Source organism: Quercus suber, unplaced genomic scaffold (genome assembly GCF_002906115.3).
Source record: "Quercus suber isolate HL8 unplaced genomic scaffold, Cork oak 2.0 scaffold_54, whole genome shotgun sequence".
NCBI classification, from domain to species: Eukaryota; Viridiplantae; Streptophyta; class Magnoliopsida; order Fagales; family Fagaceae; genus Quercus; species Quercus suber.
Genome location: NW_027069519.1, coordinates 1234716 through 1249793, shown reverse-complemented (window position 1 = coordinate 1249793; position 15078 = coordinate 1234716).

The following is a 15078-nucleotide window of genomic DNA, read 5'->3' as shown; positions in this document are numbered from 1 at the left end:
GTTGTTTCAAGCTTCCACTTAGCCTTTGTCATGAAATTGAAAAGCTCATCTACAGGTTTTGGTGGGGACAAAAAGGAGATCATAGAAAAATTCATTAGCTCAAGTGGGAGGATATGTGTGAACCAAAATCCGAAGGTGGCATGGGTTTCAAGGAGTAACCTTTGTTCAATGATGCTCTCTTAGCAAAGAAAACTTGGAGACTGTTGCATAATAACAACTATTTGTTTTACAAAGTGTTTAAATCAAAATTCTTTCCAAATTGTTCTATTATGGAAGCTAAGGAAGGACATGGAGGCTCGTATGCTTGGAAGAGTATTTTGAAAGGAAGGGAGGTCATTGGGCGAGGCATCAAATGGAGAGTTGGAAATGGGGAATCAATTAAGTTTTGGGGCGATAATTGGCTGCCTTCTTTACAAATTCCAAGAATCCAAAGCCCCCTCACGGCAGAGTTGCAAAACGCCAATGTAAGTTCTCTCATTAATCCTTCCACTCGACAATGGGATCTAACCTTGCTACCTAATGTGTTCAGTCATGAGGAAGCTAAATTGATTAAGAAAATTCCAATTAGCCGAATTAACTCAGCTGATGCTCTATTTTGGCCATTTGTTTAATCCAGTTAGTACACAGGCAGGTCCAAGTATTTCTTCCTAAAAACTGAAGCAAGAACAACAATTCTTTTGAACCATAACCATGTCGAGATGCTAAAACCATTATGGAAGAAAATTTGGAAGCTGCCACTATTGTGCAAATTCAGGAATTTCCTTTGGAAAGCTTGCAGGAATGCCATTCCAACGATGACCAACCTACTGCGTTGCTATGTGGTTGATGACCTAATGTGCTCTCTCTGTTCACATCACAATGAAGATGTACTCCATTCACTATGGTCATGTTCGAATCTGGAGTTTTAGAGGACACACGAGCTTCCAAGATTTCCCTCAACTGTTTCTCCATGTCATCGAGTCAAGTTGCAGCGTTCAGTTGTTTGCAATGTAGGTTTGGATGATATGATTTCGAAGAAACAAAGCCTGAACAACTCCACCAAGATTCCCATTGAACCTTATATCCCGGCGAGCCTTTAAAGCTTTAATGCAATACCGGTCTGCCCAACCAAGAACCTCCCAGCATCTATTCGGTCAAACCATGTGCAAGGTGGTTATCGCCTCCGATGGATTGGTATAAAGCCAATTTCGACATTGCAGTTTTTCAGGATGATGGAAGAGTAGGAATAGGTGTGATAATCTGTGATAGTCAAGGCTCGATCATGGTCTCTTTATCACAAAATATCCAGCTCTCTAATTTGGTAGTGGAAGTGGAAGCTATGGCAGCCAACCGTGCCATTGAACTTTCTTTAGAACTGGGATTTGACAAAATCATTTTTGAAAGTGACTATGAGATTTTTATTGATAGGCCAAGAATGTATTGACCTCTTATGATGAATTAACTAATTAATTAGCCAAGTTAATTAATTAATTTAATTTGCATGCAATAAGCGTGGTACCATAAACAAATCACCAATTAAGTTAAAATGCAGTAAAAAATAAATTGACATGGTGATTTTTTTACGAATGGGGAAAACCTATACAGCAAAAATCTCACCGGGTGATTTTAAGGTCACAATTCCCGAGAATTTATTATTATCACAGCAAGTGGTTACAAGTAAAGGAATCTCAGTAGTTTATACCAACCTACAGTTGAACCCTTACCCTAATACCCAATTGGACTTGTTTTGTAGTGACAATCTTTCCTTTCAATGTACGACTCCTAGTGCGTGACTAACCAATTCGATGTGCAAATCCCAGTATGCGGCTTAACCACCAACTTGAGAAGGATGTTAGTTACATAGTCTTCAGTTCATCAACACGTTGAAGATCACGAAGCTCATTGATTACAAAACCCTATGATGTACAAACATAGCAGCTTCTTGAATAGAAATATGAACTAGGGTATATGTCTCCAGTTCACAATTAGAGATGGCAATTTATATCCGATTTGCGGATACCCGGCCCAGCTTGACCCTAATGGGTCGGATTTTACTCGGCCCGATAAATTATAAAATCGAGTATGGGTTTTAAAAAAAAAAAACCCGAAGAAGGTCAGGGTCGAGTTTAGGTTTTATGCATACCCGGCCCGAACCCGACCCATATACACATAATATTAAAATAAGTTCAAAACCCTAGTAGTATAAATACTCTCTTTTCCTTACAGATTTCATTTCCTAAACACTAAACCTAACCCTCACCTCTTAGCCGCCCCCTCTCTCTCTCTCTTTCTCTCTCAAGCTCTCACTGCCGCCCACCCTCCCTCGCCTTCAAACGCTCCCCTCACGGTCACGGCCTCACTTAACTTCACGGCCCCACGGCCTCGTTTCGCTTCACACTCCCCTCTCGGCGTAACTCTGCCTCGCTGCCCCTTACCTCTCTCACTCCTACTCTCATTTTCTTTCAGCCGCCCCTCACCTAGTCACCTCACTCTCATTCACTCACCAACCCACCCTCACCCTCACTCTTATCACATGGTGGTTGTTTTTCACAAAGTAGAACGGATCTTGTGGTGGTGAAATTTGTCACAAAGGAGCACAGGATTGTTAGATTAGAGCACGGGATTGTTAGACCGGAGCATAGGATTGTTAGATCGGAGAGAGATCAGATGATCGGAGGACGGGATTGTATTTTCTGTTTATGATTTGTGTGTGTGTGTGTGTGTGTGTGTGTGTGTGTGTTTCTTTTTTTTTCCTTTTTTCCTTTTTTTTTTTAATGAGTGACAAATCTGTACTATGTATGTTGGGGTTTGTGATTTTTTTTTTTTTTTTTTTTTTTTTTTTTTTTTTATGAGTGAAGAGTTTGAATTAACAAAGAAGATTCAAAAAAAAAAAAAAGCTAATTCGTGTTTATGTTTGGGTTTGTGATTTGTGTTTCTGAATCTATGGTTGTGATTTTGGATGTAAATTTGATTTTTTATTTTATTTGATTTTGTTTTTTATGATTGGGTGTATTGGGCCACGGCTTTTGATTAGGCTCAGCAACAGTTGGACGGGGCCCGTGGGCCTGTGGAGCCCGTCGAGGCAGGTTTGGAGTTTAAAAAAAAAAAAACCCCCGTTTATTAAACGGGCTTGGTTCGGGTAACGGGTAAAGACCCATGGGTCGGGTTCAGCATCAAAAAACCCGCCCAAACCCGACCCATTGCCATTCCTATTCACAATATGCTTGTGAAAACTTTTGTATTAAGGTGCATCAACTGTAACGGCCCTTAAAACAATCCTTATATATGTTTAGGGTTGTGAGAAAAGAAAGCTCAAACATCTATACACAAATTACATGAAAATCATAATAGAAAATCTGATTTTTAAAACCTAGATAAATACCCTATCTATTGAGTAGTTGTCGAGCATCGAGCTTAAACAACCTTTTAAACCTCGATAGATACTAGCTGTCGAGTTTTAAAATCCAACACTTTTTCACTTGTTTCTTGACAGGTTTGCATGGCTTTAACACTTGAACTTGAAACCTTGTTCCTTGAAGCATTAAACACATCCTAGATCTACCCAATTACAAATAAAGTGTGTTTTGTCAAAAGATTAGCCAATTCTATATTGACATATGTTCCTAACATGATTCACATATGTCCTAACAGTTATATGGGCTTTAAAGGATTACTCTACTCACCTTCCGTAGCTTCTTTTGGTTTGCTGATTAGGGATGCCCAAGTTTGTGCTGGTCAGCTTAATTGGGTTAGGTTTCAACATGTTGGTAGAGATGGCAACAATGTATCTCACAATCTTGCTAGACATACACATGATGTCACAGGTTTTTCTATTTGGATGGAGAATGTTCCAGTCCATTGTTTTGCTATTTATTAGGCGGACATGCCTGTATCTTAATAAATTTTAAAGTCTTCTTTCTCCACAAAAAAAAAAAAAAAAAATGGTTATCTTGAAAACTACTCGAAGGGTTTGACTACAATATATACAAGGAACATTAGTCTGATCATATGACTTCCAAATGTGAGTGATCAAAGCTTAAAGATCTACAATTGTGCCATGAGGGCCCTACTATTATTAACGTTAGGACGTGATTCGTGAAAGTCCACAACGAGGGTTAGAGCAAAGCTATAAATAAATGAACCAATAATGTTGTTTATGTGAACAATTCAAGCTTTGCTCGAGAATGTGTTATGTATAATATAACTTGTTACACTTTCTTTTAAAAGCTACCATAATTTTTTAATGGAACTTGATGTGTATTTTTGTATTAGAACCTTATTCTCTCTCCCTTATGTGTGTGTTTCTAAGAAGAAAAAAAAACCTGGCTCAAGAAAAATGCTTATTAATATTCATTTGTATAGCAAATAAGTCAAACTTAGCTCAAGTCCAAGCTTAAACTCAACAATTTAAACATCCAAACTCAAACAAAATAATGTGTTCGAGAATATAAGTTTGTGAACATGAACCTCAATTTAGCTATATATTATATTTATATTTGTTTAAAAATATACTTATATAGAGTTGAGATTTAATTGTATATGTATGTAAATAGGTTTATATGACATTAAATTATTATTTGAAGTTCATTGATAATATAAATAGCCCATTCGTGGTAATTGTGAAGGGTAATTTTATTTATTTATTTATTTTTGTCATGCTCTTATTCTATATGAGAAAAAAGAATAAGTTAATTAAGTAACTCATGAATAAATTCAAACTTGTTAGATAAAAAAGTCCAAATTTAAATATATAATTGTGTTTATTAATGAGTTCAAACTTGACTTATGTTCAAAATAAAATAAAATAAAATAAATCTAAACTTTTAAAATTCAGCTCGACTTGACTCATTCACAACTACCGTAGGTTAGAGTCTCTTTCAGGGAGAGATAACCGATTGGGCATCTACTTTTATGAAAAGCTTGTGGATATTGGATTCCATTGCCATGTTGTGGCCATCACATAACTTTCACAATTTCGCTATAATGCTAAACATGGTTCTTTTATTTCTAGAAAAACCATTAAGCCATCTTTCGTTATTGTCTGTGATGATGGCTCTGCCATCCTGCTTATGGGTTGCCAAAAACTGATTGGTCCGTTTTAAGTTTTGAAAAACCCTCCCAAAGTTTTGAATATAATATTTTTAATCATCACATAATAAGTTGTAGCAAGATAACTCCAAACCTAGAGTCTTTTTTTTTTTTTTTTTTTTTTGCCTTGAAAACAATAATTTGCTCTTATCAGCTTTGATGACTTCAAATTCTATATTAAGGGTCCGTTTGGTTGGAGGAATGGAAAAGTGGAAGGATAGAAAATATTTGGTTTTNTCCTTTTTTTTTTTAATGAGTGACAAACTTGTATTAAAAAAGAAGAGCCAAAAAACAAGCTGATTTGTGTTTCTATGTATGTTTGGGTTTGTGATTTTTTTTTTTTTTTTTTTTTTTTTTTTTTTTTTATGAGTGAAGAGTTTGAATTAACAAAGAAGATTCAAAAAAAAAAAAAAGCTAATTCGTGTTTATGTTTGGGTTTGTGATTTGTGTTTCTGAATCTATGGTTGTGATTTTTGGATGTAAATTTGATTTTTTATTTTATTTGATTTTGTTTTTTATGATTGGGTGGTATTGGGCCACGGCTTTTGATTAGGCTCAGCAACAGTTGGACGGGGCCCGTGGGCCTGTGGAGCCCGTCGAGGCAGGTTTGGAGTTTAAAAAAAAAAAAACCCCCGTTTATTAAACGGGCTTGGTTCGGGTAACGGGTAAAGACCCATGGGTCGGGTTCAGCATCAAAAAACCCGCCCAAACCCGACCCATTGCCATTCCTATTCACAATATGCTTGTGAAAACTTTTGTATTAAGGTGCATCAACTGTAACGGCCCTTAAAACAATCCTTATATATGTTTAGGGTTGTGAGAAAAGAAAGCTCAAACATCTATACACAAATTACATGAAAATCATAATAGAAAATCTGATTTTTTAAAACCTAGATAAATACCCTATCTATTGAGTAGTTGTCGAGCATCGAGCTTAAACAACCTTTTAAACCTCGATAGATACTAGCTGTCGAGTTTTAAAATCCAACACTTTTTCACTTGTTTCTTGACAGGTTTGCATGGCTTTAACACTTGAACTTGAAACCTTGTTCCTTGAAGCATTAAACACATCCTAGATCTACCCAATTACAAATAAAGTGTGTTTTGTCAAAAGATTAGCCAATTCTATATTGACATATGTTCCTAACATGATTCACATATGTCCTAACAGTTATATGGGCTTTAAAGGATTACTCTACTCACCTTCCGTAGCTTCTTTTGGTTTGCTGATTAGGGATGCCCAAGTTTGTGCTGGTCAGCTTAATTGGGTTAGGTTTCAACATGTTGGTAGAGATGGCAACAATGTATCTCACAATCTTGCTAGACATACACATGATGTCACAGGTTTTTCTATTTGGATGGAGAATGTTCCAGTCCATTGTTTTGCTATTTATTAGGCGGACATGCCTGTATCTTAATAAATTTTAAAGTCTTCTTTCTCCACAAAAAAAAAAAAAAAAAATGGTTATCTTGAAAACTACTCGAAGGGTTTGACTACAATATATACAAGGAACATTAGTCTGATCATATGACTTCCAAATGTGAGTGATCAAAGCTTAAAGATCTACAACCCTCATGTGTGTTTGGTTGGAGGGGTGAAAAAAAGGAGGATGGAAAATGTAGTTTATATTAATTGACTATTATGTCCTTGTTATATAATATATAAGAAATAGATATATTTACACTCATTAAATAATATAAAAATTAACACAAATACATATATATTTATATTACTTTTCTTTATTATTATATATAATATTACATTATGGGCAACAAAAATTGATTATGTAGACTTCATCCACATGACCATATGTAGATTGGAAAGATATTTTCAAAAAAAAAAAAAAATTTATTCACATGGGCGGTTGGGCAAACTCGGCAAAACAATAGATTAATGAGGAATATAATGAAGACAAGGAAAAAAAAAAAGTAAAAAAAGAAGAGAACCTGGAGTAGTTCACGTTGCTGTGTTGTGAGGGTATTTGTGTAAATTAAATCATTCAGCATCTTTTCCTCCCAAATTGGGAGGATAAAAAAATGTGGGCCCGGATGGATTATTTTCCTCTCTATTTTCTGTCTCTCTTGTTCTCTCCTGAACCAAACGGTGGAAAATGGCATTTTCCACCCTATTTTCCTCTCTTTATTTTCCATCCTCCCTGTTTTCACCCCAACCAAACATACCCTAAGAAAAGACTTTAAAAGTTAAACTTTTTTTGTCTTGAAAACAATAATTTGCGCTTATCATCTTTGATGATTTCAGATTCTATCTTAAAAAAAGACTTTTGATTCTCGACATGGAACTAGTGGGATAAAGCAGAAGTGGTAGGCAATAACCAATAGGAAATGGCCAAGCCCACGTGATCACCTTTGTTTTTTCTTTCTATAATTCTATCTCTTCTCTCATCTGAAACACTTTTGTTAGGTTTTGAGTTTGTAATGTTGGCAAACCATGACAAAAACTAAGTCTCATTGGTTTAGAATGGTCTACATTGAAGTCCAAGACAAAAAAACTCAAGTTCGGGATGAAAAAAATGAGTTACAATCTGTTTCACTCGATTCATACTCAATCAATTGAAAGTCGTTCGATTGGTACTCGATCGATTGAAAGTTGCATATAAGCAAAAAATCAGTAAACGTTAACTTGACTGTTTGAAGCCTAAATCGCAAGCCGTTTTTTCCAATATTTAAAGGACATTATAAGCTAACCCTAGAGAGGCTTTTTAGAGAGAGAAGAGTGTGCCTCTTTTGGAGATCTAGGGTTTTGTACCCAAAAACTCTCTAAAGTCTTCTACCGGTGTTATTCCTTGAAGAATCTCAAGATGCGGTGTTGTAGAAGTTGTTGCATACAAGATTAACGTCAAAGGAGATCCAAAACCTTTGAGTGGAGTCTCAAAGTCACAAGCAGATGAGCTTGTGTTGTTGCAAAGGCCTAATAGAGAAGGAGTCCGTAGATTCGGAGCTTGCACGTGGTCGTGTCAGTAAGTTCTACATGTGGTAGCAATAAGATGTTAGTGGTCTAAATCTTATTGTAAACTTCAATTCTCTTTAGTGGATTTGCTTTTTACCTTGAGAATAGCTAGATTAAATCATCCCCAAGTTTTTTATCAGTTTGGTTTTCCTGGGTCATCATATAATTATGTTCTTTATAATTTTCCGTTGCTTTATATGATATGATTGTTTTGTTTTAATCTAAATATGAATAATAAACCTAAGTATTCACTTGGTTAGTTAATTAGGTTAAACAATCTAGTTTACAAGGATCTAAAAACGTACAACTTTGGCATAATCACGTTTCTTTTTCTCCTCCTTAATCGATCATCTTTCCCATTCACTTTTTCCATTATTACCTTTCATTCATTGCCCATCAATCATGTTGCTTTTAGTTTGGCCAATCACTCAATAAAGGGCACTACAAAGTTCCTAATCATTCAACCCAAGAATGGCGACCAACTAGACTACGTGAATCATGCTAAACAAGGACAAAATTGGCCTTTACCCCTTTCTATCAAACAATCCAACATTTTTCCCCCTTTCCTAAACTAATTAGGGAAATGCCCATCTTTTGAAACTCGATTTTCTCAAAATCAAGTTTTAAATATATATATATATATATATTCTAGAGCCCTATAGTAGCGTTTTAAGAAGCCTATAGTGACGTTTTGGAACTCAAGTTCCATGAACTCGAGTTACATGCAATTTATTTTATTTTATTATTACCTATAACTCGAGTTCATGGAGCTCGAGTTCCAAAACACCATTATAGGCTCCTTAAAACGTCACTGTAGGCTCCTTAAAACGCCACTATAGGGCTTAACTCGATTTTGAGAAAATCGAGTTTCAAAACTGGGGCATTTCCCTTATTAGTTTGGGAAATGGGGCAAAATGCTGGATTGTTTGATAGAAAGGGGTAAAGGCCAATTTTGTCCTGCTAAACAACCTTCGAAGCTGTTGTGTTGAAAAATAGAGTAAAAATAAGACCTTATACAATCAATTGACAAGGGAATTAAATAGCAATTCTCGAATTTTCTTACAATGTTTTTTTCCTCGTGTTTCCACCAGGGAAGAGGATCTCGTACCGTACCGGCCGGTACGGCCGGTATATACCGTACCGGCCGGTGAACCGGTACACTTACCCCCCTCATTTCGTACCAGATTTAATACCGGACGTACCGGCATTGTACCGGCCGTACCAGCAAATTTTGGGTGTTCTGGCCGGAAAATAAATACCAGCCGAAACACGAAAAGTCTCATTTGTAAGGAAAGAAAACAGAGAAAAAGGAGAAAAGGAAGAAGACGATGACGAAGCAAGGGTTGCGTCGTGAAGCAACTGCTTCTTCTTCTTCAGTTCTTCTTCTTCTTCTTCTTCTTTCCTTTTTTTCTTCTTCTCTGTCAGTCTGTCCGTCTCCCTCTCGTCTTCTTTTTTTTTGCCGAACCTTTTTTTCTTTTTCTTCTCTGTCCGTCTCCCTCTCTTTTTTTTGCTGAACCTTTTTTTCTTCTTCTTCTCTGCCGGACTGTCCGTCTCCCTCTCTTTTATTTTTTTGCTGAACTATGTATGTGGTCTGGTTTCTCTTCTTACTTTCTCTTTCTTTGTTTTGTATTTGCTTTTGAAGTTCCTAAGCTCTCCATGTGATTATAGTACACTGCCACCAGCTGCCAAGCATTGGAAACATTGAAAAGCTTTTAATTTTTGAATAAAAGGTGAGCTCCCACGTTAAAGCTTTCCACCACTTCTTTTCAGCTTTGGCCTTTGAGTCCAAATATAATGTACGTGTATTGCCATATTGCCACAGTATTACAACAAATTTATATTTAGACAATGCTAATATTATAACATTTTAAACAATTTTTGTTATAATTTATCGTGTGAGGAGTTGTAAGTGATGAAAATGTGAACTCACATACACTCACAATTTTTTTCACCCCACACACACACACACACACACATATATATAAACAACTTTTATATTTATTATAATATACACATACATACATACATATATATATATATATATAAAATAGCGGTAAATCCGAAACGGTACACCGGTATTGACCGGTATCCGAAATATATCGTACCGCTGACCAAACCGGTACAGTCTCCGGTACGGTATTAACTCCCTTGGTTTCCACATTCCATACCGTTTTTCATTGGCATAACGTCAACCTTATTTATTTTAGAATGATATTAATAAAGTGTTTCTTGAGTATCTGGTTATTCTTTAGGTTTATATAGTCTACTATTCAATAAACATAAGGTATTAAAAAGGAAAAATCCTTTAAAAATGGCCCATGTTTTTGTTTAGCGATTTTGAATATAGAATCTTATAACCAATTTGCATGATGCATGTATAATGAAAAATCACATGCTAAAAAGGTTTATATGTGTATATATACACACACATACACACACATATAATTGCTAATAAATGAAGAATAATTAAGTATGTGTCTTTACACAACCAAATGAACTAACAAATCGTTGTAAAGTATCCCTGGGGTGCCCGCTCTTAAAGACAATTATAATCCAACAATATGGCTGTTGGAAGTTACTTCAAATTCTCTTTTGAATCTGAACTTTGTGTAGGTTTAATGAGATTACATGAAAGCAAAAGGGTCCTTATAATTGTCACCCACCGTAATATGTCCACATGTATATACAATTTATGCCACACTCTTTGCAAAGTATATAAATCATGATCAATGGATACTTCATTTTTTTTTTTTTAATTATTATCTACATCATTTTGTAGTTGTTAGCAAATTTAGGCCTCCAAGGATTTTTAAATTCTTTAGCCTAATTTCTCCTTTGTCGCTTTTATTTTTAAAAGAATCTCCTCTTCATTTGTTAATGCTTGATAAAAAATTTAAAAAAAAAATTAAAAAAAGAAAAAACATAGAACAAAAACAATATAAGAAGATTTTTAAATACGTTCTCTTTATGTAAAAATGACAAGCCATCACCAAGCCAGCCAGCTTCCACAAATTATTCAGGATGCTATCAAAAGATTTGCAAGTCCTTTCGTTTCCATCAGATATTGGAGCACTTTGCCAAAGTGGGAAAGAGATAATTGGATGAATGTCCAGCCTTCAAAGCATCTCATTCTCATCAATGGTCATACTCACCAAGGACAATGGTTTGAAGGAAATTCTCACTTGTCCTTTAAGAATCCTTATGCTCTTGCTGAATGTTGGAGAAATTATTTTAATAACCAAATTATTGAGGTTGCTCAGAATCTATGGAAGGATTATCATTTCATAGGAAGCACTAATAGAATTTCTATCTTTGGTCCCAGACCATATGCTAATGCCATTGCTCACCTACAGATAACTGATCATTGTAATCCAAGAAATCTTCTCATCCCAGGGAAAAGACCAGTATTTGAGCCTATTTTATATTGTGGATTCTGTAATCAATATGCTATTTACCATGATCATCCATGTGATTCTCCATAAGGTTCTTTTGATCCTTTTGATGGATATCCATCCGATACTCCTTCCACTGATTAATAGTTAGTGTCCGCGGGCTACTACTGCTATTACACTATTGTTCTAAGATTCTTGTCAGCTCGATAAAGTTATTCCCCCATCAGAAACTGTTCGGTCAAGATACTCTTAATTTTGCAGTTGACTGAAGATTAAAATATTCAAGAATGCCTGCTGAGTCTCTTAAGAAGTCCCTGTGTAATCCCATGCGTCTGACAAAGCCCATGCGCCTACTGTGAAGTTTCATGTGTACCATATTCCCCTAACATGGTCATGTTTTATATTTTGTCCTGGTCTTGCCATGCTCCTTCCGACAAATATCTCCACAATATTCTTAGAGAAGTTTCCCCACATTTGGAGATTCTTTTTGTACTTTTTTGAACTAAAGTTTCAAGTGTTCCAAAGCTATTTTCTGCATGATTTGTACAAGCAAAGGACAAGCAAAGGACAAGCTTCATGCTACGGAAGTTTGGAAGACAATGATGAAAATTTCACTATTCACTGTACTGTTCACTATTCACCAATTACTGTTCGCAGTTTACTATTCACAGTCATTGTTCACTTTTACTGTTCATGACACTGTTCACTCCGAAATTTTGCCTATTTAAGGAAGTTGTCCCTTAAGTTGAATTCAGAATTTTCTTTAGAATTTCCTTCTTAGAACTCCCTTCTTTTAGAGAGCCTTCTTAGAAAGAGAGTTCCTTGTTTCTACTACTACTACCTTGTTCCTACTATCTCTACAATCCTTGTAACTAAGATTAGTTCAAACTTTGTAACTGTTAACTTGTTTTGAGATCTTGTATTAACTACTACTATTGTAAGTGTTTTGCTCTACTTTCAATAAGAAGTAATTTCAGTTTTATGTTTATTATACTACTTGTTGCTACCGCCATCTTGGACGAACTACCGTCATACCGAACGGTTTTAAATTGCTTTCATTTATTTTAAATTGTTTTGATATATATACTGCTTGGCTGGTTCTACCGCCTTATTATTGTTCTAATTTGTGCTTACATTACTTTCTTTACTTTTACTTTCAACATATATTATACTGTGCTTCCTTCTCTTTCCTTCAGTTGTGTGTCCCCTTCCCCCTTTATTATTATTATCATTTATGACCTCAAATAATGCACTTAATAGACATTTGACAATTCCAAAATTTGATTGCAATTATACTGAAGAAGCTCATTGCTCTAAAGAAGATATTAATTCAACTTAGTAATTAGTATGATAAGACTAATTACTAACATTAATTACAAACATCCATTATAGCAGGTAGGTTTTATATATACATGATTCTAAATAAGCATACTTTTCATTTATTTGGCTCTTTTTCCCCTCCAGACATTATGTAACACACAAAATAAATCCAAAAATCCTGGTCTAGAGCCTTTCTTCATATATCTAATTAGGAACCCAAAGAAAGGGTATTGTTGGTAAGGAAGTGTTATATATAGGGACAGTTCATGGCTTAACTTTGAGAACCTTAAAAGCTTTATGCATAAGTGTGTCGACAAGTAGCTATTGCATTTACTTTTGTCCCATCAGAGGACACCAAAGGAACCATGCAAGTTCCTGCCTCATGGATTTCATGGCTATAAAAAATAGCATACACATAGTTTTGCTTATGGCACACTACCTCCTTGTTTGCATTAATCCTATGCACTCTTTTTACCATAAATTATTTTAAGATATATTTGTTTAAGATTTGTAACAGAGATTTCAATGGATAACTGGTTGGTATATAATATTTTTGTTCATCATAATTTATTTGAATGGGTTTTGAAAGTCATGCCCATAGAATGATTTGGAATTTTAAAAGAATATGAAATTGGTAATGACTATTTTTGTATGTGACCTGAGGTGAGTATATGCAAATTTGGTTGAGGTTAGTATTGTTGGCATGTCATGCACAAAGTTTTGTAATTGATATTGATTAAGCGTTATAAATTTGTCACTAACACAATTGCACTTGATGATCTATAGGTTGACAATGATCCATATAAATATATACTACGGTGGACCCCTTAGCAATGCCAACCCTTATGACGGATTCTCATTTCAAGGTCCAGGTATCTAGTGCTGCTATATGATGATACGCCGTAAGCTAAAGACCCTGAATGATTTGAAAGTAAAAATTATGGAAGAGTTGCAAGTGAACCCTGCTTTGCATGACTTACATATTACTTTCCGTTCTCCAAATGAAGTCCTCAATCAATGCATTAATTACAGATATATGGCAATAACAGAGGACAAACATGTGAAATTCATGTTTAGTAAGATGCAGAAATGGGAACAAGTAGCAGACTTTGAGTTGTACGTCACCTTGGAGCCGCAAGCGGAAGTCAGTGTAGAGGAAGAAATTGTACAAACAACTACATCTCTACAATTTGCAGTCCTAGATGATCGATGCACCACATTGGGAGGCTATACACCCCTTTTTCAAGAGACACCAACAACAATTTATTTGGTCATTTATTTGGTAAAATGACCAAATAGAAATTATGGAAGAAATTGTACAAACAACTACATCTCTTGGTCATTTATTTGGTAATTTTGGTTGTGAGAGACCCCAATTTAACCTTATTTTGGTTTTTGCAGGAAGAAATTATGGAAATGGAGAAAAACCAGGTAGATGTCCCCTTTGAGTTGTCTCATTATCTTACATTCTATATTTGATACAAAGTATTCCATCAAACTTAACAAACACATTTTCATATACCCATAACTTCAAAAATATTTATCCACTCTTTAGTGTTTCAATGAACAAATCACTCCATTGTTATCATGATCTTTGTTACAAGTTAAAAGAAGTATGCTTATTGGGAAAGAAACACAATTTTTTTAACCGTTTATCCTGCTACTTATGCCATGCATGCTAGTGTAAACATTGCCATAATAGCAATCAAACCCATTACCCACCATGTTTACAACGAATACATACATCAAAATTTGATTCTCTTGGCTCTCACAATTCAATTTGGTTATCTTAGTCCAATGCTAAAAGACTAAAACAGTCAAAACTCTCTAAATCTTATCAATGGTAATGTCTTTAATTATCTAAATGTAACCTTTATAAGAGGGTGTGCAACAGTCAACCAATCTAACTTAACCCAACTAATGGGCATGACTATGCATTCAAACCTAGTAATATCATTGACAAACTTAGAATTTTAGAAATGGGAAGCAAAAAAAAATCAACATAATGTAAAAGGGTAAGAAGAGAATATTCAGCAAGTGGTCAGTTTTAATTTTACCTTGCCTTCCCAAACAACGCACGATTGATGTTCTTTTAGAAACCTTAACACCGAATTCTCAATGGGACTAAGACCGAACTCATCAGGGATCTGAGCAGGAACAGCAGTCATATTGTACAAAGTTTAGGGAGTCAAGAGTAATATAAGCACATGTTGAAGATAAATTGGCAAGGATCTCAATGTATAGCCTAATTTCTTGCACAAACGATAACTATGACAATCAACCACAGGGAATAAAGGTACATATAAAAAACTCAATATGCTGCCAAAAACT